The following is a 17076-nucleotide window of genomic DNA, read 5'->3' on the forward strand; positions in this document are numbered from 1 at the left end:
CATGGGAACTTCAGGTCTCATTTACAAAGAAGTACGTTTCCAGCCCTCAGAACCACAGATAAGAGCTTGAAAACATGAACCCTAAAACCTCAAAACTCAGAAGGGAAAAAAAAAGCCAAAATGGGGTCTTTTAGGGGAGGGGGCAACTCATGATATTTGAATGCGTAGGGTTAACAATGCTGGGGAGCCACTCACAAAATAGTTAAGTTTAACATTGTCAGGGGAAGGATGGTACTATTACTAAGCCAAATTATGACTTAATTGGCATCGCAAAGACTTGGTGGGATCCATCTGCTGACTGGACTATTGGTATAGAGGAGCATAGGCGCCAACTTTCCCAGGCGCCAGTGGGTGCTCACGTCTCCCCCCACCCCTGGCCCTGCCCCGACTCCACACTTTTCCCCGCCCCTATCCCAACCCCTTCCCCAAAGTCCCTGCCCCAACTCCGCCCCCTCCCTGCCCCATTGGACCCCTTCCCCAAATCCCGGCCCCGCCTCTTCCCCGAGTGTGCTGCATTCTCCCTCCTCCCCCTCCCTCCCAGCGCTTGCTGCACGAAACAGCTGTTTCGCGGCGCAAGCACTGGGAGCTAGCGGGAAAAAGCGGGCATGCAGCACGCTCAGGGGAGGAGGCGGAGTGGAGGCGGAGGTGAGCTGGGGCGGGGCGGGGAGGTGCCGGTGGCTGCAGAGCACCCACCAATTTTTCCCCGTGGGTGCTCCAACCCCGGAGTACCCACGGAGTCGGCGCCTATGTAGAGGAGTATAGCTTGTTGAGGAAGGACTGGCAGGGTAAAGAGGGAGGAGGTGTTGCACTATACATCAAGAATATATACACTTGTTCTGAGGTCCAGAAGCAGGTGAGGGGCAGACCAGTTGAAAGTTTCTGGGTGAAGATAAAAGGGGAAAAAACAGGGGTGATATCATGGTACGGGTCTACTATCACAAGGAGGTGATGGATAGGGTTGCTACCTTTGAAATGCGAAAAACCCAGCATCCCTCACCCCCACAAGCCAAGCCCACTGTAAACCCAAACTCCAACCACAAGGCAACTCCATACCCATCCCTTCAACAGCACTTATAGTTTCTAGAGAGATAACACATATAGATGTGATCTGTAACATCTCACATCTCCTCACTCTTGCATGACTCAAACCCTCTCCCTCACACACCTGCGTGGTGCGCTTGTGTGGGTTTGTGAAGGGTTCATGTTTAGTCCATCCAACTGGAAACAGTCAGGGCACACCCTGACCGTTGTGTAGGAGCAACACATTGCTCCGTCCAAGGACGGGGACCAGATATGAACCCTGGGAAGTTAATTAAAGGACAGTAATCGTGGGAAGCTTCCTTGGCCTGGCCTCAAGGCCTGAGAATTAGGATTGTAGTAGATAGAGGCTGGAAAATAAGAATATTAATCAAAGTCATATATTCCTTTGTTGTGTCTCTTTGCAGTGGAAGTAGGTAATGCGCAGGGGGGAAAAATATAATAAAAGGGAAGGTGGAAAGCTGACAGGCAGCAGCCCATTTCAGCTGACCAGCTTGCTTGCTTGGATAAATCTGTGTTCTGTCTCATCATTGAACCGCCACAACTGGCGCCCAACGTGGGGCCTTCAGCACTCACCTCGCCCGGCAAGGGTTTCAGACACGTCACTCATCCGCTTCGTGGATCCCGGTGAGTATTTTTCGTTGTGGTAAGTATGGGAAGCTCCCTCTCTGCTTTGCAAGTGCAACACCGCAATGGGCTACAGTATTTGCTGCGTAAGGCTCAGCATGACTGCCCCGCTCGAGAACTCACTCTCCTGTTACAGGAGGTGAGTGCCCAGTGCCCGTGGTACCCTGAAGCCGGAACCCTTAAGCTAGCGGACTGGGAGAGATTGGGCCAGACATTGCATGAAGAGCCTCGGGCGCCCGTGCAGGCTTTACATGCCTGGCACCTCTGCCGCGATGCGATACAGCGTGTCGCCTCGGACAGGCCCTCCCTCACGAGGCTGGTGATCTCGCCACGCCCGTCGGCTCCTGCAGCCACCCCCCCTCCTACCGATGCAACACAGTGTGTCGCCTCGGAAAAACCCTCTCCTGCACCAACAGAGGGGCTGCCAATTTCGCCACCCCCGTCGGCTCCTGCAGCCATCCCTCTCCCTGCTTCGCCCCCAGTGCCTTTATTACCACCGCCTCCCTTACCTTCCCCACCGGAGCCGGTGTGTGATTACCATCCCCCCCTGGGACCCCATGCTTCGGGGCCCCCCGGGGGGTCGTCTGCATCTGCTCAGAGGCTTTCGCTGGTGCAACAAATGGTTCATGCAGCAAAGGCTCGCTCAGATCTTACAGCAGAGGAGCTGGCTGAGCTGGTCTCGGTTTGTCCGGTGACCTGGCAGAACGATGACCAGGGCAACCCGGTTGGAACCTGGGTCAGTTTACCTTACTCGGTGATTAGAGAGGTAAAGAAAGCAATTCGCGAGTTCGGTCTGACTAGCACGTTTGTGCGTGGTCTCATTGAAGGGCTCGGTTCTGGGTACTCCCTGATCCCTGAAGATTGGAAGGCGCTGTTGTGCATGATGCTGTCACCCAGTCAATATGTTATTTGGATTAGTAAGTATCGGCTGGAGGCGGAACGCCAGGCCCAGATTCATAGAGCGGAAGGTATTATTTTTGAGCACTTGGCAGGGGAGGGACAGTTTGCTACCGTTGAGATGCAGACTCAACTCCCTCAGGCCCTCTTCCCCCTTATTTCCACCTGCGCCCAGCATGCTTTCCGGAAGGTCCCGGATTCAGGCAAGCCTACTAAAAGCTTTGTCAGTATCTGTCAGGGTGCATCAGAGTCCTTTCTGGATTTTACCAACAGATTGCAGGAGGCTATCCTCCGACAGGTGGATAACGCTGCGGCAGCTCAGGAGATCCTGTTAAAAATGGCAGTTGAAAATGCAAATGAGGATTGCCGCCGTGCTCTCCAGACGGCGCAAGCCTCTGGCATTTTAGAGCTCTCAGACATGCTACGGGCGTGCCAAAACATTGGCACACAAACCCATAAAGCTGGAGTTCTGGCTGCTGCCCTGAGAAAAACCGGGAAGGAGGGGAAGCGTTGTTACCGCTGTGGTAAGGAGGGTCACTTTCAGCGGGAGTGCCGCTCATCGACGGCACCCGCCCAACCCTCTAAGAAGTGCCCCAAGTGTCGGAAGGGCTATCACTGGGCTAATCAGTGTCGTAGCGGGTCGGGAAACCGCACAACGGGTTCCCCCCGAACCCAGGGCCAAACGGGGGTGTTTCCCACTCAAACAACCGTTCCTCTGCCTTAAAATCCATAGACTCTATGAGGGCGGCGACTGCTGGAAGTGCAGGGCTTGATTTGATCATGCAGGAGGACACTGATTTTTGGCTGCCAGGGGAGGTCTGCGCCATACCTACGCAGGTGACGGGACCTCTCCCTGCCGGCTTTGTGGGTCTCGTTCTCCCTCGCTCTCATGCTGGGAAACAGGGCTTTTTTGTCATCCCCGGGGTCATTGATGCCGATTACACCGGCATTATTAAGGTTCAGGTGTGGACTCATCTTCCACAGTCGCTCCCGCGTGGACGATCAATTGCACAATTGATTTTAGTCCCCTATCAGGTGCCAGCTGCCGAGGATCGAACTCGGGGCGGAGGCAGCTTTGGATCAACGTTGTCTCACTCACCGTCTCACAGCACGTCCTCTCCACTTGTTGCTCTGACAATGTCAGTCCGCCCCTCGAAACCTCAGTTAACACTTCTCTTAAATGATGTTCCTTTCACAGGGCTGGTGGACACTGGAGCTGACGTTACGGTGATTCGTGATCCAGAGTGGCCGGTTAGTTGGCCTACGGTTCCTTCTAAAGAGTTGTGGGGGATCGGGGGTAGTAAACCCAGGCGACAGAGTTTGTCTTGGGTCACAGTCTCTAAACCAGGAGGCCGTACCCTTGCTACTATCCGCCCTTTTGTGCTCCCTGTCCACCTCAATATTTGGGGCCGTGATTTACTTACAAAGCTGGACACCACCCTCGATATTAATATCTGATGGCTCAAAACCCTCCCTCACCCACATTGCCCTCCGCGTTACCCTTGGTATGGCAATCCTTAGAGCCTGTTTGGATTGACCAGTGGCCCCTCCCTCTAGAAAAACTGAAAGCGCTTCATTCACTTGTGCAGCAGCATTTGCAGGCACAGCGCTTGGAAAGCTCTACTAGTCCCTGGAACACCCCGGTGTTCGTTATTAAGAAAAAATCTGGTGCGTGGCGGCTGTTACATGATTTACGGGAAATAAATAAATGCATCCAACCTATGGGCCCCTTGCAATATGGATTACCAAATCCAAATTTAATTCCTCAAACCGATCAGCTCTGTGTGTTAGATTTAAAAGATTGTTTTTTCACCATCCCCCTTTGCCCACAAGATCGCGAAAAATTCGCGTTTACGGTGCCACAATATAATAATCAGCAACCCTCTCAAAGGTATCAGTGGAAGGTCTTACCCCAGGGAATGCAAAATAGTCCAACCTTGTGTCAGCTTTTTGTGGATCGGGCCCTCACCCCTTTTCGTGCCCGGTACCCTACGCTAAAGGTCTACCATTATATGGATGACATTTTGCTTAGTGGTCCCCAGGTCACGGAACAACAAATTGAATCTTTGTCTCAAATTCTCGGCCAAAATGGGCTGTTGGTGGCACCAGAAAAAATCCAACGCTCTTATCCCTACCACTACCTCGGCCATAAGGTTTTACAAACTTATGCTGCTCCGGTTCGTCCGGCACTAACTCTACCTCAACCCCTAACCCTTGTTAAATTACAACAGATTTTGTGTCATTTAAATTGGATTCGGCCCTATTTTCGTCTCCCCACCTCAATGCTGCAGCCGTTGTTCGAGCTCCTACGTGGAGCCCGAGCACCGGGTGCAGTTATTGCCATCACTGAAGAGCACATTGCCTGCATTCGACAAATTAATGCAGCATTGAGTCAGCAGTTTGTGAACAGACCCCCTGAGGTCCGTCCCCTACGGCTGATTCTTCTTGCCACCCCTCATACGCCCACTGCGGCTCTGTTAGTACCCCGTACGAATACAGCCGTCTCTATCATAGAGTGGCTGTACCTCTTCTCCACTCCTCCTCGGAATATTTACCCATATCTAGATGCCCTGTCTGATCTTGTTCGTAAAGCCCGCCACCGTGCAGTGCAACTCACTGGCACTGATTTAGTTGATATTGTGTTCCCCTTGTCCCGTAGTGAATTTGATTCCTTGTGCCACACCTCTTTGGCTTGGCAGGTTGCTCTTTGTGATTATGTGGGAGAAATTTCTTATAATCCCCCAAAAGATCCTCAGTTGGTAATTACCCAAAAGGTGCCTCTAATTGTTCATCGTCTTAGCCACTCTCAACCCATTGTTTCTGCTGTTACTCTTTTTACTGATGGCTCTCCACATCGAGGTGTAGTCACCTATCAATCCGGTGACCCCCCTCGTTGGCGTTCTCGTTTTACACTGCCTCAGCGTTCCGCGCAGCGTTCAGAACTGGCTGCTGTTATTTTAGCCTTTCAACTTTTTGCTGATTGTCCCTTTAATTTAATCGTGGACACCCATTATGTTTATCAAGTGATTGATCATTTACCCTTTGCCCTCATTACCCCTCAGGTCGATGCGGACCTCCTTCGCCTATTTTTGTCTTTGCAATATCTTATTTCCACTCGTAATTTCCCTTATTTTGTTGCTCATATTCGCAGTCATACCCCTCTGCCTGGGTCACTCACTGAGGGCAATGCACGCGCTGATCGCGCGTTACGTGGTCAGGTAAATTCCCTTTTTTCTGATCCCATTGAAAGCCATGCCTTTTTTCATCAGTCTGCCTCTGTTTTGGCCCGACAGTTTCACATTCCTGCTGATCATGCACGTTCTATTGTTCGTTCCTGCCCCCACTGTGCCGCTGCTGCTCCTACTTTTTCTTATGCTGTTAACCCCAGAGGTACCGCAGCAAATCAGCTATGGCAAATGGATGTCACTCATGTGCCACAATTCCGCCCCTATTCCTTTTTACATGTTTCTGTTGATACTTATTCGGGGTTTCTGTGGGCAACCCCACAGCGTGGGGAAGCCACTGCTAAAGTTATTCACCATTTGCTAGCCTGTTTTTCTGTTATGGGTCGCCCAAGCCAGATTAAAACGGATAATGCCCCAGCTTACTGCTCCACAGCCCTCTTCACTTTTTGTGCCCGATGGGACGTCCGTCTTAAACACGGGATCCCTTATAATTCCACGGGCCAAGCCATTGTTGAACGTGCTAATCGCACGCTCAAAACCTTGCTTGATAAACAATTAAAACAAGGGGAGCTGAGTCTCCGAACCTTAGGAGACATTCAACAACAAATGCATATCCTTTTGTTTACTTTAAATAATTTAACGCTGAACGCAGATCAGCAGACCCCCACGGATCGCCATTTTCACAAATCTGAGGTACTGGAAAGACCGCGTGTCTTTTACTGTCAGCTGCCTGATCCGCAGTGGCTGGGCCCAGTACCTCTAATCACTTGGGGTCGGGGATATGCTGCTGTGTCTCTCCCTGCAGGACCGTTGTGGGTTCCAGCCCGGTGGTGTGCGACCGGCACTGAAACAGCATGGCATGGCGCCAGGGGCTGTCGAACCCCATACCGGAGTTTCAGCTGACCTTGGAGGAGAACGTGGTGCCTCCCGGGTCGACAACGGCGGGACGAAAACGGAAGAGGCGTAGCGTCCCAAGCCAGCCCGTGGCATGGGGAGCAGTAAAAGCATTGGTCGCGGTGGCTCAACGAAGACTGGCAGCGAATCAACAGCCAGAGACTCCTGAGACTTTGTTTGTGGCGATTCTCGCCCAAATCACTGCTAATTCTGTGCTGATTGTATGCCTTTTGTGCCTGCTATTTCCTGTAGGGGTTGGCTCGGGAGCGCTTCCCCCGTTACGGGCCCGAATGACATATAACATATGGGAAAGATTGGCTTCAATAGCAAATGTTACCCACTTTTGTTTGTCTGATTTTGTAGCAGCCGGAGAATTGTTAGGTACATGCCTTATACCAGTATGTCATCATCCTGAGGAGATAGGGAATGAGACGATGCTCGCTGCTTATGCGAATCTCTCTTCCCAGTACTCTGGCATGGCTAATTGGGGCCCGGCCAACTATACCTTGCCTCACACAGCTATATCCCTCCACACACCGTACCCGGCCGGGGCCAACAATGTCACCTGTGCGCGTGTGGTTAACTGCACTAGTACAAAGGTGCCCTTGGGCTGTCGGCAAATTCCTCAACCCCTTTTAAATTGTTCCCACGCTGTGAATGTTTCATACAATTATGGTCATATCATCCTACCATCAGGGTGGTTTTTTACCTGTGGCTCACGCACCTTTAGTTATATTCCTGCAAATTTAAGTGATGGCACCCTTTGCTGTCTTAGTAGAATGACGCTTATATTGCCTTTTGCCAGCCAAAGGCACAGTAAAAGAAGTGTACCCCTTTCAGATAATTGTGTTGCAGATGTTGAGCTTTTTAGTCACGCTGAGTATACTGCTTTAGCGGCCTCCATTGTTGGGGTCCCCGGGCTTGCCACTTATACAGCCAGAACCCTAAATGCCCTGGCGTGCTTTGCAGCGAAGGCAATTAATACAACATCCCAGGCAATTGCCCTACTTAACGCAGAGCAACACGAATTAAGGGATGCAATTTTAGATAACAGAGCAGCCATTGATTTTCTGCTCTTGAAACATCACCTAGGCTGTTCCACGTTTCGGCATATGTGTTGTTTTAATTTAACTGATAATAGTCGTTCCATAGAAACTAGACTGGCCGAATTGGCCAATCTTACGGCACACATACGTCAAGATGTGGGGTTTGAGGGCTTTTGGAATTGGCTTACAGGTTGGCTGCCATCTCTAGGATGGCTGCGACAACTTTTCGGTTATGCTGTGTTTGTGATCATTGGGCTTATTTTTTGCTGCTGCTGTGTACAATGTATTCCCTCTTTGCTAAGGCTTTGTAGAGACTCGCCCTGGCAAGCTCCCCGAGTTACGTCCTTGTCTGTCTGGGAGTTAAATTGCTTGCAAAAGCAAATTGACGGCTACCATGAGATGGCCGAGTATAATTAAACAAAAAACGGGGGGATGAAGGGTTCATGTTTAGTCCATCCACCTGGAAACAGTCAGGGCACACCCTGACCGTTGTGTAGGAGCAACACATTGCTCCGTCCAAGGACGGGGACCAGATATGAACCCTGGGAAGTTAATTAAAGGACAGTAATCGTGGGAAGCTTCCTTGGCCTGGCCTCAAGGCCTGAGAATTAGGATTGTAGTAGATAGAGGCTGGAAAATAAGAATATTAATCAAAGTCATGTATTCCTTTGTTGTGTCTCTTTGCGGTGGAAGTAGGTAATGCGCAGGGGGGAAAAATATAATAAAAGGGAAGGTGGAAAGCTGACAGGCAGCAGCCCATTTCAGCTGACCAGCTTGCTTGCTTGGATAAATCTGTGTTCTGTCTCATCATTGAACCGCCACAGGTTTGTTTGTTTGTTTGTTTGTTTGTTTGTTTGTTTGTTTGTTTGTTACCCAAGTGTGTTTTTATTAGAAAGCAGGACAGGTGGGGGGAAGGGTGCCTGTGGTGTAGGAGATGATGTCTGAGAAGGTGGAGCAGGGCCTCCCTGTGCACACCCAGCGGGGTCTGCAGGTCGGACACCTGGAAGTTCAAGATGTCGATGTCTGAGGCATTGAAGAAGGCCGAGACATTGACTCTCTCATACATTGTGAAGTGGATGGTGTGGCCAACCATGGCAAACAGGCTGTATTTTCAGTAGTTTATCACTGAAACTGTGGAAGTGGGAACACTGCAGCATCTTTAGCGGAACACAGAAACTTTTAACATTAGATATCGCAGTGTCTTGTGGTAATAATGCAAATCTTTAGACCCACTGTCAAGGTTCCTGCCCCACTCTGAACTCTAAGGTACAGATGTGGGGACCTGCATGAAAGACCCCCTAAGCTTATTCTTACCAGCTTAGGTTAAAAACTTCCCCAAGGTACAAACTTTGCCTTGTCCTTGAACCCTATGCTGCCACCACCAAGCGTGTTAAACAAAGAACAGGGAAAGAGCCCACTTGGAGACGTCTTCCCTCAAAATATCCCCCCAAGCCCTACACCCCCTTTCCTGGGGAAGGCTTGATAAAAATCCTCACCAATTTGTACAGGTAAACATAGACCCAAATCCTTGGATCTTAAGAACAATGAAAAATCAATCAGGTTCTTAAAAGAAGAATTTTAATTAAAGAAAAGGTAAGAGAATCACCTCTGTAAAATCAGGATGGTAAATACCTTACAGAGTAATCAGATTCAAAACACAGAGAATCCCTCTAGGTAAAACCTTAAGTTACAAAAAGACACAAAAACAGGAATATACATTCCATTCAGCACAGCATATTTTACCAGCCATTAAACAACAGGAAATCTAATGCATTTCTAGCTAGATTACTTACAACTTTACAGAAGTTCTGAGTCTGCATTCCTGATCTGTTCCCGGCAAAAGCATCACACAAACAGACAGACCCTTTGTTTCCACCCCCGCTCCAGATTTGAAAGTATCTTGTCTCCTCATTGGTCATTTTAGTCAGGTGCCAGCAAGGTTATCTTAGCTTCTTAACCCTTTACAGGTGAAAGGGTTTTGCCTCTGGCCAGGAGGAATTTTATAGCACTGTATACAGAAAGGTGGTTTCCGTTCCCTTTATTTTTGTGACACGCCCCCCAAATCACAGATAGGGTGAAAACACTGGCTGTGATTTCTTCCTGGAGTTCTAGGAGAAAACAGAATTAATAAGACAAGCACCTCTAAATATACTACCAACTGTATAAAGACTAACAATATTTTCCACATCTCAAGATTTTAACCAGTTGATTCTGGGAAACTTTCATGGGAGAGTGCATCAGCCACTTTGTTAGAAGCGCCTGAGATATGTTGTATGTCAAAATCAAAATCTTGGAGAGCTAAACTCCACCGAATAAGTTTTTTTGTTATTTCCCTTGGTGGTATGAAGCCCCTGTAGCGCAGCATGGTCAGTTTGCAGGTGGAAACGCCGTCCCCAAACGTATGGGTGTAGCTTTTCCAGAGCGTAGACAATGGCATAACATTCCTTTTCACTGATTGACCAGTGGCTTTCCCTCTCAGACAGCTTCTTGCTGAGAAACACAACAGCATGGAACTCTTGATCCGGCAATTCCTGCATTAAGACTGCTCCCACACCACGCTCGGACGCATCTGTGGTTACTAGGAATGGATTGTCAAAGTCTGGGGCCCTTAGCACAGGGTCAGACATGAGTGTCGCTTTAAGCTGGTTAAAGGCCTTCTGACACTTTTCAGTCCACTGAACGGCATTTGGCTGTTTCTTTTTGGTTAGGTCTGTCAGTGGGGCGGCCTTACAAGGTAATATCCAGCCAAGCCTAAGAAGGATTGGACCTGTTTCTTTGACTTTGGGACAGGCCACTTTTGGATAGCATCCACTTTGGCCTGTAGGAGGTTGATAGTTCCTTGACCCACCTGGTGTCCAAGGTAAGTCACTCTGTTGAGGCCTATTTGACACTTCTTAGCCTTAACAGTTAGTCCTGCCTCCCTTATGCGCTCGAAGACTTTTTGTAGATGTTCCAGGTGTTCTGCCCAGGAATCCAAAAATATGGCCACATCGTCAAGGTAGGCAACTGCATATTCTCCCAATCCTGCTAAGAGACCATCTAAAAGTCTTTGGAAGGTGGCGGGTGTATTTCACAGCCCGAAAGGGAGCACAGTAAATTCATACAGCCCGACATGTATGGTGAAGGGTGACCTTTCCTTGGTGGATTCATCCAGCGGTACCTGCCAGTACCCCTTGGTTAAGTCCAAGGTAGAGATGAACTGGGCCCATCCCAGTTTCTCTAACAGTTCATCTGTGCATGGCATTGGATAGTTGTCTGGGTGAGTTACAGAATTTAGCTTACAGTAGTCTACGCAAAAACGTATCTCCCCACTGGGTTTGGGAATTAGAACCACTGGAGATGCCCATGCACTGCCAGAAGGGCAGATTACACCCATCTGTAGCATACCCTGGATCTCCTGTTCTATAGCAGTTTTAGCTTGAGGAGACACCCGGTAAGGTTGGACTTTAATTGGGTGAGCATTACCTATGTCAATGGAGTGGTACGCCCGTTCAATCAGTCCTGGGGTGGCTGAGAACGTCGGCGCGTAGCTAGTGCACAGCTCCTTGATCTGCTGTCGCTGCATATGCCCAAGGGTCATGGAGAGGTTCACCTCGTCCACACCACCATCACTTTTCCCTTCGTAGTAGACACCTTCAGGCCACTCAGCGTCATCTCCTCCCTGGGCTGTAAACTGACAAACCTTTAATTCTCTGGAATAAAAGGGCTTTAGAGAATTAATATGGTACACCTTAGGCTTTTGGTTGGAGGTGGGGAATGCTATGAGATAATTAACAGCTCCCAGGCACTCTTGGACCGTGAATGGCCCTTCCCACGATGCTTACATTTTATGGGCCTGGAGCACCTTTAAGACCATGATCTGGTCCCCTACTTTGAAGGACCGCTCTCTGGAATGTTTATCATACCAGGCTTTTTGCTCTTCTTGAGCATCCTGTAGGTTTTCTTTAGCAAGGGCTAAAGAGGTTCGGAGGATGTTTTGTAGGTTGGTTACAAAGTCCAGAATGTTAGTTCCTGGAGAAGGTGTAAATCCCTCCCATTGCTGCTTCACCAACTGTAATGGCTCCTTAACCTCGCGGGCATATACAAGTTCAAATGGTGAAAACCCTAAACTGGGATGTGGTATAGCTCTGTAGGCAAACAGCAACTGCTGCAACACTAGGTCCCAATCATTGGAGTGCTCATTTATGAGTTTACGTATCATGGCCCCCAAAGTTCCATTAAACTTCTCCACCAGGCCATTTGTTTGATGATGGTAAGGGGTGGTAACCAAGTGATTCACCCCATGAGCTTCCCAAAAGCTTTCCATAGTTCCTGCCAGGAAATTAGTTCCTGCATCTGTGAGGATGTCAGAGGGCCAACCTACCCTGGCAAAAATGTCTGTTAGTGCCTGACACACACTTTTAGTCCTAGTGTTGCTTAGAGCTACTGCTTCCAGCCATCGGGTGGCAAAATCCATGAAAGTCAGTATGTACTGCTTTCCTCTGGGTGTCTTTTTTGGAAAAGGACCCAGAATATCCACAGCTACTCGCTGAAATGGAACTTCAATGATGGGGAGTGGCTGGAGAGGGGCTTTGACCTGGTCTTGGGGTTTCCCCACTCTTTGGCAAACCTCACAAGACCAGACATAGGTAGAAACATCCTTGCCCATTCCCTCCCAGTGGAATGACCTCCCCAACTGGTCTTTGGTCCTGTTCACCCCAGCATGGCCACTAGGATGATCGTGGGCTAAGCTCAAGAGCTTGATCCGGTAACTTAGTTGGAACTACCAACTGTCTCTGGGGATGCCAGTCTTCCTGGTGTCCACCAGAAAGAGTTTCCTTGTATAAAAGTCCTCTTTCTACAACAAACCTGGATTGATTAGAAGAGCTGAGAGGCGGTGGGTTGCTCCGGGCTGCCGTCCATGCTCTCTGGAGGCTTTCATCTGCTTTCTGTTCAGTCTGGAACTGTTCCCTCGATGCTGGAGACATCAGTTCCTCATTGGATTGTGGACCTAGGCTTGGTCCCCCTGGAAGCGATGGCAGGGGATGGGGCTGTTTCTGTTAACTGTGAACCACTCTCAGCTGGTGACCTATGTTGGGGTTCAGGCTCTGGCTGAGCCTCTTGTGTAGGGTTATCTGCTGCTGCTGGTGCAGGTTCGGTGGGGCCCTCTGGCGTTTGGGTTGCAAGTACTGGATTCAGTGCTGGCAATGTTTACCCTTCCCTTTATTTTTATGACACCCACATTAAAAAAACCCTGGCAGATTAAATTATTTTTCTGGCAACGAGCAAATCCATAAAATCCATAAAAAAAAATCCATAAAAAAACCAGCCAGGCCAGTCAAATACCAGCCAGATGGTAACCCTAGTGCTGGATGAGGCATTTGTAGAACAATTAAATACCCAAAACACAAGACCTGGTAGTAATGGGGACAAACTATCTAACTAACTAACTACATGCAGTGCTCCCCCTCAATGCTAGTTAGTGCCCCTACAGTCCCTGTACCCCTCAATGCCAGTTACTGCCCTTTCCCCACATCTTTGGGAAATAGGGCAAGGCTACTCTTTTGTGAGTTATCCAGAGTGCGGATTAATACATTTCTATTCAAACAATATTCTCAGATGCTTATTCTAGTGACAAGTTTTAAAATAAGCTTGACTTAAAATACAATACTTTCTTAACCAGCCAAAAAATCACTTGCCAGCTTTTCAAAGAATTGACACCTAAAAAGATATAATTTCTACAAACAAATCTTACTGTGCACAATATGCCAGATGCCATAAAATTTGTGCCAAATTTAGAGATTCTAAAACAGAAACAAGATGATTAGGACTATGGAAAATGGGGCAGGTAGCTAGCTACAGCCTGGCAAATGGGTTGCTGCATTGTATAGCAGAATTACATATGCTGCCAGGTTTGTTTGCCATTATCTTGGGATACTATGTTTTAGTAAGGCATTCTTGTTTGTATAGCTGAAACATTCTTTTTCAAAGTTTGTGGGATTTCTCATTAACCCTTACCCCAAGAAAAACTCACACTAATTGTACCCTTTTATATCTAATAACACATAGAAAAGAGGTGGGGTGCGCTTTTAACCAAATTATAGGAAGATTTTTCAACTTTGGTTTTGGATATTAGTGGGTGGTACTTCTCACTGAATGTATATGCACTTAAACCTGTTTAACCCTCCCTTAAATCAGTTTAGTTTAATTTAGTAATTTACTAGTACATGATAAACAAGGATTAAATGGGGTTAAGTGCATCTACATTAGGGGGTATCACCTATTTAACTACACAGACTTCAAATTAATTTAGTTAAGGTGCCACAAGTACTCCGGGTTTTTGTTGTTGTTGTTTTTTTTGTGGATACAGACTAACATGGCTGCTACTCTGAAACCTTAGTTAAGACTGTACAACTTTTCTAAAATAGATAAGCCATAAGTATTAGGACACAATTGCAAATAGATGCACACTGGTTAAATGTCAACATGCATTTGTATAATAGCACACTGAATCTGCTCATTAGGTTTGCGTCATTTGAGTGTGCAATCAGTTTTCTCTTTTAAAAATAAAAAAAGTCCTTGAGAAGGTGTGTGGGAAAAGCATACCCACAGAACAGGTGAGACATTTCATGAATGCTCCTAAGGCTAGAAGTTTTCTCTACGTGATTTTTCTGTGGAGAATTTCGTTGTAGAAAGGAATCAAGTATGAGAAAAGTTTTCCAAAAGGCAAAGAACAAACACTTCTTTTAAATCTCTGATGCTGTTCTAAATCTCATGAATCAGCACCATCTTGCTCAATCATACCAGCTTCCTGGGAGGGGGGAGTGAGTGGAGGGCAGAGCCTCAGGGGAAGAGCTGGGCTGGGGGCGGGGCCTTAGGGATGAGGTCGGGCAGCAGTGTCCTGTTGTCAGCAATTAGAAATTTGGCAACCCTAATCAGGGCTTAAATTCAGCCAGAGCTGTCCAGAGCAGAGCTCTGGTAAATATTTTCAACCCCTCTGGAATTTTTATGTTGGGGGCAGGAGGGAAGCATGGGGGGCTGCGGGAAATACTCTATACGGATTTAAGACACGTTTAGTATCATTTTTATACGACCTCCCCCATCCACTGGCACTCTGTACAAGGGTGAATGGGGGAGCTCTGTACAGACAATAGTAAAGCTACGCTGGCCTGAAGAGACAGTCAATGGTGAAGTTTCAGTTCACAAGCTTCAGTGGTGAAGCTTGTGAGAACCAGTCCCTGTGGATTCATATACCCTGACCATCAAGACAGCTTGGTTTGGAACCAATCAGTCTTTTCCCAGAGTCCAATCCAATGAAGAGCTGTTAAGTAGTGGTTGGGTTTGGCAGGGCTCATGCACATTCATGGGGGTTTGAGCAAAGTTCTTGCAGCATGAGGCCATCCTGCTTTCCCCAGCAGAATGTGGCTTGATCATGACGGCTTGGATTTTCCGGAGGTGGGGGTATATAATGATCCTCTCTTAGGATACATCTACACTCCCTTGCTGAAGTGCAGAGCCCCAGCTCCAGCCTACATGGTAACTTCTACACTGCTACTCTTAGCCCAGTAGCGTGAGCCCGAGTCAGGTGAGCTGGGCTCCGAGACTCATTGCCGCAGGATTTTTCTTTCTTTCTTTACTGTGTACACATACCCAATGCATTTCAGCTGGACTTGTCAAATAGCCGAGCAATGGCGGCACCAGCAAAGATGTGCCGGAAAATGTTGTGTGTGGACATGCAAATGCTCCTCCCAGCCAACCGTTGCTGCACTCACCGAGGTGTTCAGGGCACAACGCTGCACTGCGTGTGCTCCTCACATGCTCACCTGCGTGTGTTGCCATGGCTATGGAGCCCAAGTCAGAGGGGATTAACAGCTCCAGTCAACTAAACAAACTGAAGGAAGGAGCCAGGCATTCTCAGCCAAGATGGTGTCAAGTGGGAAAAGCAGGGCTGAGCCCGAAATTAGCATGCAGTGAAGAGTAGGGCTATCACAGATTTTCTCCAGACTCTGACTCCCTGGGGGGTGAGCTCTCAGCACAGCACTCAATGTGCAGATCCTCTTTAATCCTAAATATCGGTGCAGGGGGTCTGATTCTTGGATCAAGCATCTAGTAACCACGCTAGGGAACTTAGGGAGTACGTTAAACCTAAGTGCGGGAAAGCAGAAATTCCCGTACCTGGGGGAGGTGGGTCAGCCACTCTCAGTGTCGGGCAGAACCCTGCAAACTAAACTAAACAGATGTGCACAGAGAGAGAGGGAGAAAGAGTTCATGGGGCCTCCAGTTTCCCTAGATGCATTGTACTTAGAACACCATTAACAGTGTCTGATCTGTTCTGTCTTGAAAAGAAATGAAACCAACTGGCCATGAGTGTTACGTGTGTCTGAGTCCTGGTCTACACTACGAGTTTAGGTCGAATTTAGCAGCGTTAGATCGATTTAACCCTGCACCCGTCCACACAACGAAGCCATTTTAGTCGACTTAAAGGGCTCTTAAAATCAATTTCTGTACTCCTCCCCGACGAGGGGATTAGCACTAAAATCGACACCGCCGGGTCAAATTTGGGGGTAGTGTGGACGCAATTCAACGGTATTGACCTCCAGGAGCTATCCCAAAGTACTCCATTGTGACCACTCTGGACAGCACTCTGAACCCAGATGCACAGGCAGCGAGTTATATCTCCACGTGGTGCCTCGGGACCAGCAATATTCAGAGCCCAGGGGCCCAGCTCCACCAATATTTGGGTCTGGGTGTCCCCCCCGGCGTCACCTGTCGCCACCCCGCGCCTCCTATGAGTGTCCCCCGGCCTCCTCTTGCTGCCCCTGGCCCCCCACGCGCCTCCCCGGGCCCTGGAGCAGAGCGTCCCTGGCTCTTCCGTGCAGCTCCATGCTGCCTCCCTGCAGCAACTGCTGCCACAGGGTCCTAGTGCCCCCCATCTCCACTGCCAGGGCGCACTGACTCTGACCTGCCCTTCCACCTCAGACCCTTCCCTTTTCTGGTGGGACACTCCACCAGCACAGCCCCCCCCCGCCCACAGTCACCGCTCCTGCCCCATGCTGGGCAAGGAGGCAGCCCCATCCCCCACCCCCAGTGAGCCTACAGTCAGGGGCAACAGCAGGGGAGGAAGTGCACGCAGCTCCCCCTGGCACCCACCATGGGGGAGGCGAGGGAGATTCCTGGACCCCAAATCCATCATCTGCAGCCACATCTCACAGCCCTCACCCCTGTACCCTCTCCCTCCGCACTCCCTCCCATCCCCAAACTCCGTCCCAGAGCCTGCACCCTGCACCCCAATCCTCTGCCCCAGCCTAGGATCTGCACCCCAGATCTCCTCCCTGACCTAAACTTCCTCTCAGAGCCTTGGGCAGGTGGCGGGTGGAGTTTGGGAGGGGCTGAGTTTGGGCAGGGGCAGG

General features: G+C 49.1%; 1 long non-coding RNA gene across 1 annotated transcript; it reads left to right on the forward strand.

Annotated features, from left to right (window-relative positions):
* The first annotated feature begins 3774 nt into the window (after positions 1-3774).
* On the forward strand, positions 3775-6686 carry LOC141996289 (uncharacterized). Its single transcript, XR_012641522.1, has 3 exons — positions 3775-3813; positions 5714-5780; positions 6553-6686. It is a non-coding gene; the product is annotated as an uncharacterized LOC141996289 (long non-coding RNA).
* Positions 6687-17076: the final 10390 nt, after the last annotated feature.

This window comes from Natator depressus, chromosome 11 (assembly GCF_965152275.1).
Source record: "Natator depressus isolate rNatDep1 chromosome 11, rNatDep2.hap1, whole genome shotgun sequence".
NCBI lineage: Eukaryota > Metazoa > Chordata > Testudines > Cheloniidae > Natator > Natator depressus.